At 36.7% G+C, this 6,423-nt stretch overlaps 1 non-coding gene across 1 annotated transcript; it reads right to left on the bottom strand.

Annotated features, from left to right (window-relative positions):
• Positions 1–4,362: 4,362 nt before the first annotated feature.
• On the bottom strand, positions 4,363–4,466 carry LOC115939157 (U6 spliceosomal RNA). The gene has a single exon (XR_004074067.2). It is a non-coding gene; the product is annotated as a U6 spliceosomal RNA (small nuclear RNA).
• Positions 4,467–6,423: the final 1,957 nt, after the last annotated feature.

Here is a 6,423-nt window from a genome sequence, read left to right as displayed (position 1 = left end):
AATATAGTTATTCAACAATTCCATACATTACTCAGTGCTCATCATGATAAGTGTACTCTTAATTCCCTTCACCTCTTTCACCTATCCCCCCCAGCCACCTCCCCTCTGATAACCATCAGCTTGTTCTCTATATTTAAGTCTGTTTCTTGGTTTGTCTCTCTCTCTCTTTCTCTTTTTTTTCTTTTGTTCATTTGTTTTGTTTCTTAAATTCCACAAATAAGTGAAATCATATGGTATCTGTCTTTCTCTGGGTGACATATTTCACTTAGCATTATACTCTCTAGCCCATGCATGTCATTGCAAATGGCAAGACTTCATTCTTTTTTATGGCTGAGTAATACTCAATTTCATATATATATACATATGTATCGCATCTTCTTTATCCATTTATCTATCAATTGATACTTGCACTGCTTCTGTAATTTGGCTATTGAAATAATGCTGCAACATACGTAAGGATGCATACACCTTCCAAATTAGTGTTTTTGTATTCTTTGGGTAAATACCCAGTAGTGCAATTACTGGATCATAGGGTAGTTCTATTTTAAATTTTTTGAGGAACCTCCACACTGTTTTTCACAGTGGCTGCACCAGTTTGCATTCCCACCAACAGTGCACAAGAGTTCCTTTTTCTCCACATCCTTGCCAACGTTTGTTTTTTGTGTTTTTGATTTTAGCCATTCTCACAGGTATGAGGTGATAGCTCATTGTGGTTTTGATTTGTATTTCTCTGATGATGAGTGATGTAGGGCATCTTTTCATGTGTCTGTTACCCATCTTTATGTCTTCTTTGGAGAAATGTCTGTTCATGTCTTGTGTCCATTTTTAATTGAATTATTTGTATTTTGGAAGTTTAGTTGTATAAGTTCTTTATATATTTTGGATACTAACCCCTATCATATAGGCCATTTGCAAATATCCTTTTAATAGGTTGTCTTTTAGTTTTGTTGATTGTTTCCTTCATTGTGCAGAAGCTTTTTATTTTGATGTAGTCCCAAAAGATTAGTTTTGCTTTTATTTCCTTTGCCTCAGGAGACATATCAAGAAAAAAATTGGTAGAGTAAGTGTCAGAGAAATTACTGCCTGTACTCTCCTCTAGGGTGGATTTTTATGGTTTCAGGCCTAACATTTAGGTCTTCAATTCATTTTGAGTTTGTTTTGTATATGGTATAAGACAATGGTACAGTTTTCCCAACGCCGTTTGTTGAAGAGACTGTCTTTTTTTTCCCATTGCATATTCTTGCCTCTTCTGTTGAAGATTAATTGACCCTATAATCATGGGTTTGTTTCTGGGCTTTCTGTCCTGTTGCATTGATCTATGTGTCTATTTTTGTGCCAGTACCATACTGTTTAGATTACTTCAGCTTTGTAGTATAACCTGAAATCTGTAAGTGTGATACCTCCCACTTTGTTTTTCTTTTTCAAGATTGTTTTGGCTATTCGGGGTTTTTTGTGGTTCCCCAAAATTTTAGGAGTATTTGTTCTAATTCTGTGAAAAATGCTATTGGTATTTTGTTAGGGATTGCATTAAATCTGTAGATTACTTAAAATGTATGGAAATTTTAGAAATATCTGTTTTTCCAGCTCATGAGGATGGAATCTTTCCATTTGTGCCATCTCAAATTTCTTTCATCAGTGTTTTATAGTTTTCAGAGTAAGGTCTTTCGCCTCCTTGGTTAAGGTTATTCCTCAGTGTTTTATTATTTTTGGTACAATTGTAAATGGGATTGCTTTCATAGTTTCTCTTTCTGTTGCTTCATTATTAGTGTATAGAAATGCAATGGATTTCTGTACATTGATTTTTTTATCACATGAACTTACTGAATTCATTTATCAGTTCTGATAGTTTCTTGGTGGAGTCTTTCTAGTTTTCTATGTATAATATCATGTCATCTACAAATAGTGAAAGTTTTGCTTTTAAAGAACATTTCTATTTTTTTAGAATGTGCCAAGAGTAAGCAATTTTATAGTACTATTCAAATACATCTCAGTCATTCAGGGCTGGGGGGGCTCACTTCTTTTTCTCATTTATGCTTTACTATAAATCTTGTGGAAAGTGACAGTGTAAGAAGGAAGAAGGTTGATATGACTTGGCTTAAGAAGAAGACACTGAGGTGTATAGGATACTGTTAACAAAGAGATGACTCAATGGGTTCATGTATAAACCTTGGAAAGAAGTTTAAAATGTAGGGCGCCTGGGTGGCTCAGTTGGTTAAGCGACTGCCTTCGGCTCAGGTCATGATCCTGGAGTCCCGGGATCGAGTTCCGCATCGGGCTCCTTGCTCGGCAGGGAGTCTGCTTCTCCCTCTGACCCTCCTCCCTCTCATGCTCTCTGTCTCTCATTCTCTCTCTCTCAAATAAATAAAGAAAATCTAAAAAAAAAAAAAAAAAAGTTTAAAATGTAATGTATGTAAAAATATATCAGTTGATACAGTCTCACTTTGGCAGACATATAGCCTATAATAACCATGCATTTCTACAGGTCTTGCATAGTAGATATTTTGGAGAATACAATCACAATGAATCAATGGGTATCAACTGGCACTTAGTTCCTAACTAAATTCTTACTTTTATAGTACAATAAGCTGTATTATTAGAGTCTCATTTTGATTACCAGTAAAAGTACTCTTCAAAGGGTTTTGTCACAGAAATGGAGAAATATAAACTTTTTTTTTTCAGAAAAGCTGTAATGTAAGTGACTATTATACTTTCACTCCAATATAAGGGTCTATTTCAGACTAAAGAAACAATAGATCAGAATTCACCAGCGCATTGCACTATGGAAACATATTTCATTAACAGAATGTAAATATGTCTTATATTTGCACTAAAGATGGTTTCATGAAGCTAGAGTCAGTTTCTCTATAAGGTGTAAGTGTGCCAATTTGTAACAAAATGCTCATACCCAGAGTCAAAGTTTTCATCAGAGTTGAACTATATGGTCTGTTATGGACTGAATGTTTGTATCCCCCTAAAATTCATATGTTGAAGGCCTAACCCCCAATGTGGCTATATTTAGAGACAGGGCTTCTAGGGAAATAATTTAGGTTAAATGAGGGCATAAAGGTGAGTCCCTGATTCCATAGAATTTTTGTCCTTATACTAAGAGACACCAGAGTTCGCTCACACTCTCTTTCTCTCCCTGTCTGTCTCTCTCTCTCTGTCTCTGTCTCTCCCCCCACCTTCCCTGCACACCAAGGAAAGGCTATAGGAGAACATAGCGAGAGGGAGGTGTCCACAAGCCAGGACACCTTCACCAGACACCAAATTTGCAGGCACTTTGATCTTGGACTTTCCAGCCTCCAGAATGCTGAGAAAATGAATTTCTGTTCTTTAAACCAATCAGTCTGTATTTTGTTATAGCAGCCCTAACTGACTAATGCATTGTCTCTTCCATTTCAAGGTGCCATAGCATTACATATGCAAAAGAAATACACATATCTTTTCTCTAAGAAAAGTCATAAGAAATTGTTTAGTGATGTTAAGTCTTTGAAAAGCATCTGTTTATTGTTTATATTTAGTCAAGGTAATTATGAATATAAGAACTTCTTCAAAAGAATTTCAAATAATTGCAATTGAGCATGAAAACGTCACCTCAAAAGAGATGCCTGCATATGTAGTCTTCCTGAATTTAATAGCCAGAATGCATCATTTCATTATATCAACATGTTTTCCATTGGTAAATATTTTCTCCTCATCATGCATAACTACTTGGTACTAATGAAGGCTAAGGGACTGGCATGAAAGCCTAAACGTATCTACATCTGAGTAAGGCTATTGGTAAAAAATAATTTATTTTTTCAAAGAAGGCACTACCTTCTGGAAATAACCAGAAGAAATGTTGATAATTGATTATTGTTCTTATACAAATCTGAGAAGTACCCTGCAATTATGAAATTGTTTTCCATAAGAACCTCAGCAAACTACACAAAATACATTTAACTTGAATAACAAGAATTTTTTTTAATTAAAGCACCTCTAGGACACTTACAGTGAGGTATATTTGAAATGAACTGAGTTGATATGAATTAAATTCAATATCTTATTTCTTCCCATAAAAATGTAAGATACAGAGATGGCAAGTTATTTACCAAGTATGGTAATTAGGTAGTGCTTGTCATCTAATAAATACCCTCCTAAACCAAATATTTTTTAAGTATTGTTTTTTTATTTTAACATAATACATTTTCAAAACCAGGAAGTTGAAGTTGGTACAATACTATTAACTCAGGTACAGATCACATTTGATCAGTTTTTATAACAAGCACAGATTTTTTTATAACTTTATTAAAGTATAATTGACACACAAAAACCTGCACATATTTAATGTATACAACGTGATGAGTTTGGACATACTATCACAAAAATATGGAACGTTTCACGAATTTGCATGTCATCCTTGTGCAGGGGCCATGCTAATCTCTGTATCGTTGTAATTTTAGTATATGTGCTGCTGAAGCAAGCACTATAAACCAAGTATTTAGTTTTTAATCCCCAAAACTAAGGCATACTTACCTTAAGTAGTACCAGAGGGATTATAAGGACAGTGATCAATTACAAGTAATCTTTTTTTAAAAAAAGATTTTATTTATTTATTCACGAGAGAGAGAGAGAGAGGCAGAGGGAGAAGCAGGCTCCCAAGGAGCAGGGAGCCCGATGCGGAACTCGATCCCAGAACCCTGGGATCATGACCTGAGCCGAAGGTAGACACTTAACCATCTGAGCCACCCAGGTGCCCTACAAGTAATCTAATTTGCCATCATTTCCTTCAATTTCTACCTGCTTTTGTAATATGATTCACCCAATATGAGATTGGTCTTTAAAAACCTGCATGTCTGGGGCACCTGGGAGGCTCAGGCAGTGGAGTGTCAGACTCTTGGTTTCGGCTCAGGTCATGATCTCAGGGTCCTGGAACGGAGCCCATGCATCAGGCTCTGCATTCAGCAGGGAGTCTGCTTGAGAGTCTCTCTCTCCCTTTCCCTCTGCCCATCCCCCCATTCACATGCTCTCTCGCTCTCTTTCTCTCTCAAAAATAAAAAACCTGCATGTCTATCAAAAAAGAAATCAAAGAACTACAAATTTATGTGGAATAAAAGAATGTTGAAATAAACTTGCAAATGACTTAAAACTGTCTTTTTTCACAGTAGTATTTGAGGGGTGGGGAGTGAGAAAAATCAACTAAGTCTCCACTTGACACAATTTATTGGCATGTATATTGACAAGAATTTTTTCTCATTGCTAACAGTTATCTACAATTTGCAAAGTTTTTTTTAAGTTTTTTAAGTTTTTTTTTTTTTTTTAAAGTGGTAAGAACACATTTCATTCAGGAACTGTCACAACAGGGAAAAAGAGACCTCAGTATAGAACTGAGTTCAATTCCAAATACAGCATGGACAGGAGAAATTTATAGCCAAGTGGTAGGGTGGAAGTCAGTGGATAGAAATGTACTAAGAGGAAACATCAAGGATAAGGGAAGAGTCTGGTAAACCAACTTGATAGGATTCTTGCTGAAGTCAGGCCAGGGTGATCAGACACTAAGGAGTGGGGAGAAGGAATCTTTTTTAAGATTTTATTTATTTGTCAGAGAAAGAGAGAGAGCACACAAGCAGGGGGAGGAGCAGAGGCAGAGGAAGAAGCAGACTCCCCGCCAAGCAAAGAGCACGATACAGGACTTGATCCCAGGACCCTGGGATCATGACCTGAGCCAAAGGTAGATCTTAACCGACTGAGCCACCCAGGTGCCCCTCCCCTTTTTTGGACGGGGGAGAAGGAATTTGACCAGATATCAGGGGCGATCAGTTATCAAGATGAGGAATTCTTGCTACAGTGGGGCAATGTAGACCACACAAGGACAGACACTGAAGGTAGAGGCCTGGGGAGGAATTAGAGACGCTGGCTGGAACTAGGTGGGGAAGACAGTTTGTGTCCACAAAGAAGCCTCCAGTACTCCTCTTTCAATGGGATCCAGTGAAATATAATTAGGTGAAGACAAAGGGGTTTGTGTGGGTAGGATTTTCTCCAAATGGCACCCTTATATTCTTATTAAATGAATAAATTTCAAGTAAACAGTTCACAGAGTTGACAAATAGAGAAAAGAGGGATCTAAATGCATACCAGATAGCCAAGAAATTCTTTCCATAAAACTCCAGCAAACAAGTCACTCACTCTAACATATATAAGCCTGCATCTGCCACATAATCTCTCTAGAGAATAGTTTTAAGTTACAGAACACGGTACTGGCAAATTCTACTTCTACTGACAAACCTAATGGAACTAGCTATTAGTCTAGTTCAAAGTGCAGTTATGACATGAAAAACCAGATCTCATTCCCCAATTCCACCAAAGCAAAAAAGGAAAAAGTTCAAAGAAGAATGCCCAAACCTAGAACAAGCAAATGTTTCTGAGGTTACATGTCATTTTATT

This window comes from Leptonychotes weddellii, chromosome 4 (assembly GCF_054177405.1).
Source record: "Leptonychotes weddellii isolate Sample4059 chromosome 4, ASM5417740v2, whole genome shotgun sequence".
Taxonomy (NCBI): domain Eukaryota; kingdom Metazoa; phylum Chordata; class Mammalia; order Carnivora; family Phocidae; genus Leptonychotes; species Leptonychotes weddellii.
This window is presented reverse-complemented; position numbering and strand designations above follow the sequence as displayed.